At 39.6% G+C, this 14,109-nt stretch overlaps 1 protein-coding gene and 1 non-coding gene across 6 annotated transcripts in view; both read left to right on the plus strand.

Annotated features, from left to right (window-relative positions):
* LOC124177532 (orexin receptor type 2-like) overlaps positions 1 to 14,109 on the plus strand; it is a 62,100-nt gene that overhangs the window by 29,977 nt on the left and 18,014 nt on the right. The gene's annotated exons all lie outside the window — the stretch shown is intronic.
* On the plus strand, positions 3,540 to 3,676 carry LOC124179271. Its single transcript, XR_006870004.1, has one exon. It is a non-coding gene; the product is annotated as a U11 spliceosomal RNA (small nuclear RNA).

Consider the following 14,109-nt stretch of genomic DNA (forward strand, 5'->3'; position numbering starts at 1 on the left):
CACTTTGTTCTCGGGGGAACTTATGAAGCTATTAATATCGCCGCTGCAGTTTTTTTCAGGGTCTAAAATTTCATCTGGCCGAACAAAATGTTCTCTTTGCCTGTAAAGGAGCAATATTGTCACTAAATATTCAATTTTCGAATCGGTAGTCTCGCTTGAAAGACTTCTGCACCTGTAAGGAAGAAGCCATCGCAGAAAAGTTCGGAAACTCGTACGAATGGTAATTCCCGGTCTTACTCTGATATTCTTTTTCCCTCGAATTCAATCGATTTTCAATACATAGTATACTGCGTTTATGTACTCGGAATTCCGTTGTATTATAGACCTTTATTTCGAGCCTCGCAATTTTATCCAAGTCGGTAACAATTGCGACGCAGGGGGTTAATAGAAAACACTCAAGAATCCTCAGTTTTCAAAGCCGTTCGAGAAAGAGGAAGAACAATATTCGAATCGCGATTCGTAGGATGTTTTCAATTTCGCAAACCTTGAGCCTCGAACTCTTTGCAAACAACTAGCATCAGCCGTGGAAACCGCTTAGAATCGCGTTAAACTTGACCCGCTGTTTTAACGGATAGGTTTGCGGGTGCGAAGAATCTTTACCAATTGCGAATATTAATTCTGCGAAGAAGAAAAGTGTTAAAGAGGATTGCGAGTGATCTTTCCCTCGAAAAAACGCTGAGGTAATAAATATTGCATAATTGCACGTACAATTTATTTAATGAGCAGAGTTGGTTTTTCTATTTTTTTTTTTTTTTTAGTACATAAGCTCGCAAGAAAAAGCCATCGAAATCACAAGAAATTGGCACTCTGCGCTAATTGTGATAAACAATGAATTAAATCCCGAGTAGATAATTTATGAATACAGCGCTACTATAATATTCCTAATACTCGTTCAAGTTTGAAGGTAATTTAACATCGGTGCCAATCGCTAATGATGAACTTGCGATCGTACATCAAACATTCAGGTTGAAACATTAATAATAAATGTAACCGCTTATCACCCGCCATGTGTCTCACATAAGTTCATCGCATTATCCCAGCTGACGTATAAATTCAGATTAGCTTATCAAATCCACCTTCTTCCGCACGATATTTCTAAAATCTCCATAGAATCGGATAAAAAAAAAAAAAAAAATTAAACGAATTTCGATACATAACATTTTTCAGTCCTTCGTAAAAAACTATTCACTGTTTCGATAAGCGATCAGTAACAGTGATCGCTGTAAAATGATGTGCAATAATTAATTTCAAAGTCAAGTTTTGACCTCTGCTGCAGCCTCTCGGTGCGCATAAAACCCAATAGATTTGAGCGATGCAAAGTGTAACAACGTTATAGAGTGCAGAGGATATAATAAAATCTGGTACAACTGCAGCGAGAAGGGTGGGGAGGGGGGGAGAGCATTGTGAGGCATGAGATATATGGTATACATATATGTACACACACGCATAAGGATATAGTTCAACTGTGTGAAGTCGGGCTATATCGACACGCGGCAGTGTTCACGATGCAGAATTGAATCGGCCATCGAGTGCCCAACTCATTCAACGAAAGTGGAACACCGTTGATTTCCCCATTATTATACGGTAACCGTTTGCGGTGGCGGAAATAGTTTCCGGTGCTTTCTGAGGCTCGACAACCGTCAATAAAAGAAAATCGAAAGAAAATAAAGAATTTTTTCGCCAAATTAATATCACGAAATCGAATGTCGCTCTCGATCAGCGCCCATCGAGCAGTTAATGAAATCCTTAAGCACGGTTATAATCGACTATAAAAAGCATGTGGAGAAAATTGAACAATCCGAAGAGTAGAATCCGTAAACCCGTGATTTTGGACCTGCCCTTCCTTCTTGCAAAAGACTTTGTTAATTAACGATATTGACGACGGGAAACTGAAGGGTGAACCTTCATCCTGGCCGTAGACGATATCGTTCAGAGTCTATGTAACGCGCCTTCGCCAAAGCCGTTAACTTCTGCGTTAATTACAGCCGCGTATATGACGCGCCGCCCTTCTAGAAACGAACATTTATTATCAGTCATGCTGTATGCGATTGTAATTACATACTAGTTTAACGCTTTCCACCTCCGAATGAGGCGACTTGCGAATATTATAGACTAAAAGGAAATATATAGTTACGGAGTAAATTCAGGGAGTTGTTCATCTCATGAGTCATAATCATGGTAATTACGAATTAGAGATGCTGGCTGCAGCCGCGGATAAGTTACCTAACTTCAGATCAAAGCTCCGAGGCCACTAAGACGCTTTCATAAAAGTTGCAAACTCAATCACTCCTCTTTTTCGAGCTGTCAATCTGCAGAAACTCTCGCTAATAGATCAGCTGGGATAATTATAGGTATTATCTCACATTTTTCTAGTTTACATCATAATAGTTGGTACGATAAAATCTCATTAATAACTCATCTGCTTTTGCTTCGTGTCTAAAGCTGTACTTTTTCATAATACCACTTGACAGATGGTAGATGTATGTACCTGATGGGTAACGTGATCAACGAATCACTCGAATCACTTGATCGCAGCTGCGTTTGATGCGATGAAATTCGCGAAGTAATTAATGACGCGTGAAGACTGTAAAAACAGAAAATGAGGGCAGACGTTCTACGGGAAAAAATTCTAAAATTGCCTAGAATTCGTGCGTTAAAAATTTTCGAGATGTGCATAAAAATAAGCATCGATAACGCGAGGGAGCATCGGTCGTTTTGAATCTGATCTAGTCAATAATTTTTACTATCACAACCAACCATCGGGACTTAACAATTTTATAAAAAATGATCCAATCTACATTTGCAGCGGAGTATAGATGTACAACACAGAGGTTTTTATGCCGTAACCGAAAACGATGGGCTCACTGGCTGAAGGGTTTAAACACGAGTGTAAACCAAGTGTCAGTTTGCAAAGCGATAAAAAGTTCCTGATATCGGGGAAAGAGCAAACAAATTAGATCTGCACACATACTATCATAGATTATAACGTTAGCTCATGTTGGTTATTATGAGCAAATTTGTTCGAAACAGTGGTTAAAGGTTATCAAAGCACGATGAGAACCAACTTGAATACAACACGTGAATATATTTGCTGTATACTTAAGCAGAGACAGAGGCATGTTCCACGTGCGAACGAAAATAGGCACTTACTATGAATATCAAGGCAAATAAAACGCATTAAATCCTCAACTTTTTCAACCAAAATTTCAATTTATCCGTAAGAAAACTTGTAAGTCCGGGTCTTAAAATCTTGCAGAATTTTGCCGACGCACTTGAAATGAGAAGCAGTAACAGGTTGATGAATGCAATGAACTCCGTTCCGTTTTGCGTATCTTCGGCAGATTCAAGACTCAATCCCCCTTATCTGCTGTCGCCGTGCAACACGCAGCACACGAGTCTTGCGCAACATGTTGCATGTGGCGGTCGGTTTGATCCAGGGTTTGAACGATTACCGGCAGATGGCGGACGCCACTGAATTTCCCGCGATAAAAGTTGAACTGCTTGATATAATACACAAGCGGCTTCCCCGTCTTGTATAAAAAAAGGGTGCTCGTCACTTTAATGGCGCATCGGATCGTTACTGATCCGGTGGGGTATGGCTATCAAGGCATACCCAGTACATAATTTTTGAGAACGTGAGGCTGTTGGCTGCCACATTTTTAGCACCGGCGCCTCCAAAATCCAATCCAAATTTAGTATTTAACGCAGACAACGGTTTAACGACAGCTTCGGGTCTTGGGAAAGGCCGTGATATTAGAATATATCCCAAATTAGACAATGTCAATGCTTGGTGTTCATTATCTTGATCTCACTCTTGCGCATCCACGATTCCAAATGTCACATCTACCAGATACATTTGTTATACACACCCGACCCCTACATAATAAATACTATGTTGTCAATTATACATGGTTATTACGAAGTCAAAGAGCCAGGAGAAAATTCGTGTACACACACCGAGTGAGGGAACAACCAAATTTATTAACCTTTGGCCGCCGGAATTTGATGAGCTTTTGTACCGTAAATGATCGTTGGAAAAATCGCGCAAGTTAATTACAAATTGATTATTTAAAGATCCTTGCAGTGGCAAAATTTTAGAGTAAGATTGCTAGATAAATATTATACCACATTATGTGTGACACCGAATTAACGTATAAAAAATAATTTTCTGAAAATAGATATTATAACGATTGAATCATCGAGTTTTTTATATGAAATATTTCGTTTCAGATTCGCAACACGGAATCAATTTAATACTCTTTGTAAAATAAAAAACTTCTCCTTCGTGTCTTGAATATAATATAACGATTGAAATGAGATTTGAACGCAAAAGACCGCAGCATTGTCGAGTCTTTTCATACTCATAAGACATTATTTAGCATGTTTTTGCAATTCCTCACACAATCTGAAAATTCATCCGTAGAGCAACTGAACCGAACTCTCGAATTTCCAAACCTTTTAGACTGAAATTAGCATATATTCAAAATAGAATCGCGATTCGCTTGACTAGGAAGCTCAACTCGGTTGTAATACGAAGGGATCGGGGGGGGGGGGGGGGGGGGGGGGGGGGGGGTTCTGAAAGCTTGAAGAAAATAATGTTATTCACGTAGATTGAAACCCATAACTATGCCACTTTGGCAAGATCCTGATTCGAAGAATAACAACTGAGTTTGGCTCCATCGACTCGCTATAGATCCTCACAGATTAACATTGACGTGACTGATTGAGAGACTAGTTTCAGGTTGAGCGGAAGTCCAAGACTGTAGCAGGCACAAGGATAAAGTGGCTATTCACTCGGAGAGCCGCCATGCAATAACAACCTCCCTTGTGTCAGTTACACCGCGCATTAACTTATACACGAATAAGAGGCCTTGCTTCAATACACGCCGGCAAATTGTCTCCTTGTTGTAATTCAACTCGATTGTCAAGCCCACTGAACTGCATAATGCATATGTCAAGCGAGTTTAATCACCCGATGCACTCTATAAGGATTCAAGTTTCCCTTTCAGTCGATCCGTCTTAAAGATTCACAAATTTCGTCACTCGATTTTATTTCCTCATACAGAATTCGTACCTTGGCAATTTTTTCATAAGCTGTTCACTTTTTTGCCGCGTCATTGTTTCTCGTTAATCCAGCCACTGTCGAATGGATTCGAGCCAATTTCAAGTTCACGATCACGGAATGAAAAAAGAAGCTTGAGATTACGGGTGAAAATAAGAACAAAAATCAAAAATTGAGGCACCGTGAATCGAGTGATTTCTCTTTTGTCAGACATCTACCAGAACTGGTATAGATATACGTATAAACACACTTTCCGGCCGTTGAGAAAACGGCTTTCGGAGCAAAGAGAGGACGGATATGTTTTTTTTTTTGCATTGAAACCTGGCGTAAAGCCCGTTGCCTCCCCGATTAGAACGATATCTTCAAAGGTGAGGGCGAAGACAAGAACTGTTGTCGTTAATAAGAGGGTCGGGCACATCTTTGGATCTTTGGGGTATAATAAATGCTTTGACGTAATAATAATGTACAGAAGAGTGAGTCAGACAAGACAAGGGAATGCAGGTCACGGCGTCTTTCTCGATACCCTTTAAATTTAAATTAGTGAAAATTCACTGATTTCCAGTTATGAGTATAATACAGTGAATATACAGTTATGATTCAGTGACCCGTCACCAATTTCCAGTGTATACGTATACACTGATTTTTTCCAGTGATATCCTCATTAATGAACATCAGTAAATATTCACTAAATGAAATTCAGAGAGGACCGAGAAACAACCCATTCGAAATGGAAGACAATTTACTTACGATCAATGGCCGATGTAGTTGGCGCCTTTCGATACTCTTGTATCTTTTGAAACGAGACTCAGAGTTTTGGGAATTCGTGGAAAAAGGAAAATCCTATTTGAAGCTTGCTTCTCGCAAGTGAACAACCAGATAAGGTACGCAATTAATTGTGCCTAGTATTTTGGACTCTGGAAACTTGACTCTGTACTAAATCAAAGATTGCCTCGGAGCAATGAAACAGCTCATGCGATAGATCCTGGAGTTAATTATTGTACTTGGCTGACTCACTCGGTTGATTGGAAGAGATCGAATGTCTCAGGATGTGAAAGAAAATCCGCTTATCAGTCGATGACTGGAACACACGACAATCAGCTGTGAGAAAAGCCTGGCTAATTCAGTATTTAATTAGAACTTCTTCTGACTTTCGGAATCGGAATCAGTGAAGTGAAGCTCCTCACAATTAGATATTCTTGATTTCTAGAAAATCTTGTAACGTTAACTTCATTTCACCACGTTGGATGTAATATTGTTTAGGTTATATACGTTCATACGTACATACATACCCGCAAGACTGGAAAAATGAATGGAACTCTCAACTCTCGTAAATTGAACAAGTCTTTATTTGTTTTTCTAGTTATTTCTGTCTGCGGCTGGCCTGAGCTTTTGATTTCGTTGTCATGACGCTGAGTACCAAACACGAGCTTTTTCATTTCTTAGCTTGTATGATTACAGAAACGTTCATTTTAACACGACAAGGTCGTATTTATTTGGTACAAGTTCAGACAGAAGGCTTCATCGCAGAAAAGGACACGAAATTTGAAATTACTTCAGAGCTGAGAACACTGGCTGTGACGTGCAGAATTATCACTCTCAAATTGCAATTACGTGAATTTTTTTTACCGTACAACAAGCCGAACTTGTCGTTTATCAAACTTTTGTTTGGCTCTCTAAGGGCGCAAATACTATAAATAGACGTTGTATAAATTTTATGATTAATCGATGCGCGCACATGCTTTAAAATTACAAACTTAACGACGGCCAAGTTAAGGTTTAGGTGAAATAAATTGTTACAACATGCGTTATAATATACGCGAGAGCACTATAATAAGTGAACCCGAGATTTCGGAGGAGCCTCGCATAAACTGTTTCGTAATCGCAACGTGTCTTGTGTGTTTTTTCAGTACCGCTTTGTTGAACACTCCAAACTAAATATTTGGAAGTCTTCTTCTATAGCCCGCCTCGCGAAATAATTTCAATTCATTCGAAAATTCTCCTTTTTATTTTTATCCGTGTCTATCTGGTCAGATAATCTGTGTAAACCATACAAATGTGTATTTTTACACCTTAAGATTGGAATTCGAAATTTCGGGAAAGTATATTCTAGTCCCTGTACAGACTAGACACGTCACTCGAAACACAACGAGCTTGATATAAAACATTTCTCGATTTCTTCATCGTTTCATTCATGGTACGATCAAATATTAGAAACACCGAATCTTTTTGTATTAAGTTTCTGGTAAAACGTCTGGCTAATTATTCGCAGAAATAAAAATACCAGTAGAATAAATCACGAGAGATGAGGATATTGCAAAAAATTGTGAAAACGCATAAATATAACGGATCCTTGAAATCGCTTCCGAATTTTATGCACACCGTGCGATGAAGTCCGATGGACAGAAAATTTATAAGTCCTTCGTGGCATTGAGGTAAAGTGTAATAACCCGCAAGGTTTTAATCGACAAGCCGAAACTGCTCGAGGTGGGGAAGACTGAGGCCTCCATACTCTGAGGCAAGCTTCCCCAGGTAAACACTTTAGCCAATCAATAAACGACGACGCGGTGTCTAATATCGCTTAAATAAATCACTATCGCAACAACCTGTACAGAGCTACCTGTTGCTCGGTCCCGATACTTGGATCGCTGAGAAGCTCTAAAATAAATTATCATGGTATCATATTTTGGGTGTGCAGGGGAAGGTTGAGGCAACAAAAAACGTGATCGGTACCTCAAGAAGCGGAATCTAGAATCCCGGGCCATTTACTGAAACCAGATCAAAGACCGGAGTATTTCTTAACCGCAGACAAATTCCTGCGGCATGTCGATGAACGGCGCCACCCTTAAATTCCAGCCCCACTACAATATCAGGAATGCAAATTTTCCGAATTGGTTTCACTAATTAACCTGTGCAGTAACGAGGGTATTGGTACCGGGATGTAGGACGACAATATGGCTGAATGAGCCTGCCCAAGACGGAACATTGTGCATTGTGGTTACATACAATGGAGATACGACTGCTAGGCGTGTAACGTGCAAGGTGTTCCAGTCGATTGGGTCGTCGTATCTCAGGAGCTTGCAGGCTTCCATGAAAGCTAATACAAACAGCATAGAAGGGAGATTGTCGAGGAACCCGCGGAGGGTGAACCAACAGATGCGAATTCACCTCATACGTGGATAATCTGGCTCCCTTGTTTCCTCGAACTTTGGAAATTGGAAACGAAATTACGTCACCGAGTGTTTCTTGTTTTGTGCCTTATACACACACCCGGGGATTTCTTACCGCATCTGGAAGATTCTCTCATTCCGGTCTAATGACTCTGGAATTGAAAATGACTTTTCAAGGTGTAACGAACGATTCTGGTGAAGAGGCACAGTGATTGTCGATGTCACACGAGACGCGGTAACGAACCACAATGACTGATCACCGAGAGACCACAGAGACCATTTCGATTTCTCTGATGCCGGATTTTCACGGGCAGCAAAATTCCGCCGCAGTATTTGGTCGCCGAGTTTTTGACCAACATGAATGCCAATAAAGCAGAGAAGTGATACCTGAATCCCTACAAAATGAACTCTAGCGTTGCCTGGTCCGCGCTGAATTCGAATTACCTGTTCTCTTGGCGTTTCCATTGACCAAAAACTAGGCAGCATTTTGCTGCCCATGAAAATCTGGGCTAATAGTCCGATCCGCAGAAATTTACCCCGGACGAATCGTTCTCGGAGAGTTTTCTTGGGTCGGTGACGTCAATCCGAAAGTAAGCAAACTTTTGGAACCGACGTAGCGCTGCAGATGGCCTCGAGGTCTCGCTGAGTCGAAACTCAGTGCGGTCTTACCGCGAACCTTTCAGTAGCCCTTAGGGAAGACGCTATCGGTTCAATAGTTTCCAAAGCCTCTTATATGCCCGCAGATCTTTCCCCGAATACCTCAGCAAGCTTGTCAGAACTTTTCGGAGACGAAATGTGGTACCGAGAGCCGCAGAGACGCAGTGTAGATATACTTATAAGAAGGAAGCGTCGTGTCTTCTTACACCGGTGGTCTCAATTTACATGGCACTTGGAAGCTATTCTTCTTCTCTTCACTTATTTTCATGCTTAAATATTGCCGTCGTCTTTGCTTCCTCGCACGTCGATACATCATCGATTGTCTCTTGTAATACAATTTGACACGAAGACTTTCCTTCTTCGGAATATGCGTCTAATCGATCTCGAGCGATAGTCGATCCGGAAGTTATCGTTTTAAGAAAGTTAGCGCAACAGCGATGAAGTGAAATAAGCGGAAATCTAACGCGAAACTATACATGGGAAGCCACGACGAAGTACGAAAGATCTCAGGTTGAGTGTAACAGAAATGAGTACACGTGGTGTATTTTAAACTCGGTGAGTACATAATTATTCTAGGTGACATTTACTATAGTAGAGCTTCTTCGATATAGTCTCGGTTTGATTAGTCTGCTAGAGCAGACTGGCTACAGATATGTGTTCAGCACGTGCGCTGAATAACTTAATTGGATCAACGATGTATAATAAACATATACTATGGCCGTATTCTTCGAGGAGTTGAAATGTCTCGCGAAAAAAGACGGCAAACATTTTAATTAAGATTCCAAGTATATCTGTAATGTGTTAAAGTCTCAAATCAGGAGTAACCATTTTCTCAGTAAAAATCAGACGCTGAGTGTTACAGTATGCTTAACGATGTGTATCGAGAAGTCGCGAATACTTTGAAATCGTATCGAAAACCAGGGGATTTTTTAAAGCCACTTTCATTTCTCATCGAGAGAATTTCAGAGAAAGGCGAGCCTGAGATGCGCCCAACCTCTGAACAGTTAAACATAAATTGGCCCTTATGTTTAATGTTCGGCTCTGTGAACGTGTTCCATTTTTTAAATTACCTACCACGAGATCTAACTTAACGGCGAAAGTCCTGCCTTGGCTTGGCTTCAGGTCAAAGCCTGAACCCAAGCCGTCGTAAACTAGCGGTCTAATTTCAGCCAAGCCAAGGAAATGGCCGGTAAAACAATAATTCTTCTTATAACCTGGTTGTTCCCGATCTGGCGCATTGTTCGTTATAATTCGGAATGACCCGCCTTCACTTTGCCCGCTTCCGCTTAGCATATTTCCTATTTGTATTCCGATCAACTCGGCCATATTTGCTCGCTTTAAGTATCGACCGGCTGCCGTGGGTAATTTATGCAATGAGTAATCGATGAACAAGACGATCCATTAAATCGTAAATAAATGTTCTGGATGTAATGAAATTATGTAAGGAGAACAGATTTCGGTATTCGAGGCACTCCTATATTCAATCAAATAAACCAACGGCCTGCAGTGATTTATTCGAAATGACGTTTTCGTATTTGAATTGGTAAACCGGAGGGACCGCATTTTCCTTATCCCTTTTATCCACTGTGTACTTTAAAGACACAGTTCCCCGATTTCTCGAGAGATTTCCCACCCCAGCACTCTGCCGGCTTTGAAGAAAAACAGACATTTTCGGCATCGGGTTTATTTGTGTATTTATTCAATTATTTTATCAACCGCGAACTTATACATACAGATTTTCCCTTCTTAAATGGCTTCCCTTGGATACAAATCCTCCAATACCTATAGCTGCATCAAAATTTCATTTTGTTATTTTAATGAATAAATCACTGACCACCTATCATCGGGAAATGTTAGGATAAACGGTGAACTTGACCTTTGTTACTTCTGCTATAAGTAGCCGTGAAATTTAGTTAATCACGAAGTTAATTCAATCAAATTGAACTTCTCGACAGGTTCGTTTTGCAATGGAAATTCATAAAAAATCTGATTTGAACAGAGATCAACTTGGGCCTACTTGTCCACAACCCTATATTATAAAACTCTGATTGTTTTATATTTTTCTGTTTTTTTTTTCTTTTGAGGCAAAAGTTTTCAAGTTTGGAATTCGAAGCTAAGGTGCTCAGTGGTTTGATTTTTGAAGCAATAACACGCATCGCAGGATAATTATAATTCAATTGGAATATCGCTGTGCTATATGCAGATTTGAGCCTCTTGCCAACTCTGGTAGATCATTGCCCAATTTCAATCCTCAGGCGGCAAATTAAATTACAGGAAATTGATCAGCCTCTAAATTACGGTTCCCCGTAACGATGAAGCCATGCAGTGGAAAATTGACTGAAATTTCAATTACTTTTGATCCGCGAATTTTGTTTGAAGAAAAAATATAACCTTGAAGACGACGTCAGCATCAAGTTATTTCTACACCCTGTAATACCGGGGGCGTTATAAAAACTGTCCGTGATTACGTGATTGCCAAATAACAGAAAAAAGACAAATTACACGCGGTTCGAATGGCAATCCAACCTTGCAGGACGGTAATTCGGAAGCAACGCTTCGCACTTTCAATTTCGTCACAGTATCCCAAATTTCTTCCTGTATAATTTTCCCGATGATCGTACGAAACATGGTTCATTTGCTGTATTCATTCATCGTGAGAATAAAATAGCTGTATAAGGGTATACGAGCCAACGTGTAAACATACGTGATGAGAATACTACGAAAAATTTATGCAATACGGCGATGGTTCGGGAGGCGTGTCGGATCGCGGTTTTCATCCGCTCATGAATATTCGCAAGCGTGTAGTAACCCCGCAATTTTTTCCCGAATAAATAATATGCAATCCCACCAGGAAATAACCATCGACAAATTAAAAGTCGTCAATTTTATATAAGTTAAAAGCGATGCCGATTTCACGTTCGAATGATTTTTACCTACCTCTACTCATTAATTTTCCAATTAGCAAATTTTCCACTGAAGCGTCAACCCGGTGAAAGATCTAAGATATGTACGCGCCAATAAATTCGAGGAAATTTATGAAATTACTTTCCCTGCCTTGTATCGTATCATAATCTTCAGGGATTCGGTTTTCAGCTCCTGGCATTGCCAAATACGAGGACGTAAGTCCGATAGAATCGTCACGTGATTACCGCTTCCGAAATTTTCCATATAAATTTTCAAAAATCCTTCGGATAACTTGCTAGTAACTTAAGCAGGAACTAAAACTCACGCTTAATGTTATTAGTCCGGAATTTTGCGCGGCAAAAATTATTCTGGATCCCGATTAAGAATGTTTCAAATTTTCAGCTTCCACTTGGCGATAGTTCAAATCGCGCGGAGCGTGTCACTTGTAACTGCCTGATAATTGTCTCCTGCATGAGCAACAAAGCGAAAATAGCGATTGTAAATAAACTAACACCGTATTATACTGCAAGTTATTTAAATAAAAGCTATGTCATGGTACAAAATAGTATTCGTGCTTTCGAACCATTAATACGATATTTATAAATGTGTATTAGGTGATGCGAGAATGTTGTTTTTCGCAAACACTTTATCTTTGGACCCGTTCTCTAATTATCCCTCAACGTGACCAAACTCTTGGACAGTTAATTCCATCAAGTAACCACGTGTTTATTAACCCGAAATAATCAACTGCCGTTTGTCTTTCTAAAATAAATTTAACCAATCCTAATCCGTAAATTGAATGAAATAATGTAATTACATAACAAACAATTTAGAGAGAATCTCTAGGACGATCTATGAGGCCACTAAGATTACCCTTTGCTTTTTTTTTTTTGTTCCAAAGATATTCACGTACAAATATTTTTGGGCTCGATTGTGGGCGAGAAAAGTATTCCGAGTATAATTCTATCCACAAACTTTATAGTGCCACGTTGTTTTCTCATGATTGAAGATTTCTTACTTGCAAGAAGAAGAGATTCGTGAAATCTAAGCTGATATTTATTTTATTGGTTCGAAGATGGCGAAACGAGTCTCTTTCGTTTTGCTTTGCTTGAAAAAACATCAGTCAATTTGAAACAAACAGAAAAAAAACACACACACACACACAATAAAACAACATAACGAAACGCCATTCGGCTACTTCAACAGAGGAATATTTCAGACCATCGATTCGTCTGGCTAAATATATTTGGTAGATTCAACAAATCTGTTCTTTATGTTTATCTTTCAGCTGTTTCACAAACGGATCAATCAATCGCAATGAGTTTTGAAACACGACTTGTCCTTCTCGCGAATGAATAAAAAACATCCCTATACCTTGTCTTCGTTTAGAAGAAGTTGGAGTTGCGAAGTTTTAAGAATGATTTTCGTGAGAATCGGTTGTTCAAACATGAAGATATCATCGAAATTGTGTTATTGATCGATATTTTTTCGATAAAAAATACTCCTGCAATTAAAAATTATTACCGCAGTAAGTACCAGAGCATTGCGGGCATCACGTGCACTTTGCCACGTCGCTGTCAACGACATCGTACATTCTAACTATCTGTGGTGCCGATCAGCTGTGAATATTTAAAGGCAATATTCTGGTGTCTTCGTAGGAGGTCTGACACGTGAACAATTCAGACTCTGCCTGGAGTTAATTATAGTGAGTTATACACTCCATGCTTATAATCTAAAATTAGCTCAGCGAGTAATATTGCATTATGCTCCGTCCAGAGAGAAATTAGCGAATACAGGAATTTTGCCAATTTAACCCCTGCGATGCTGCTGCTGGCATCGCGAAAAATTATGTTCTTACTAAGCAATTTTTAACGAAACAACGACTGGCTACCTGCGCTCATAAATTGGATAAATTTATTTTCCAAAGAATCTGGCAACGTTATTCCAAAGCAAAAATCGCCAAGCGATTCGAAATGTTGAAAATACTCGGATTGAATATCAAGTAGAACGCATTTTGTCGAAAAAGAATTTTATGGTTACGTGAAAATGAACTTTTATCACGCTGCGAATCCGGTTCGCAGGACGAAAAGAAATATAGAAAATCCGTTTAAGCGAAAACATTCCCTGGGGCACAAAGTTGAAGCGTGATTTTTTTCCTTTTGTCAGATAGTAAAGTCCAATATGTTATCGCAACGCAAATATCTTCGAAACACCCGAAATATTGTTATACCATTTTGAGGCCTGAAAAAAAGTGGGCGAATCACGTAACTTTGTCATATTTTTTCCTGCGATTTCGTGTATCTGTATCACCAACTATCA

Source organism: Neodiprion fabricii, chromosome 3, assembly GCF_021155785.1.
Source record: "Neodiprion fabricii isolate iyNeoFabr1 chromosome 3, iyNeoFabr1.1, whole genome shotgun sequence".
Lineage (NCBI taxonomy): Eukaryota > Metazoa > Arthropoda > Insecta > Hymenoptera > Diprionidae > Neodiprion > Neodiprion fabricii.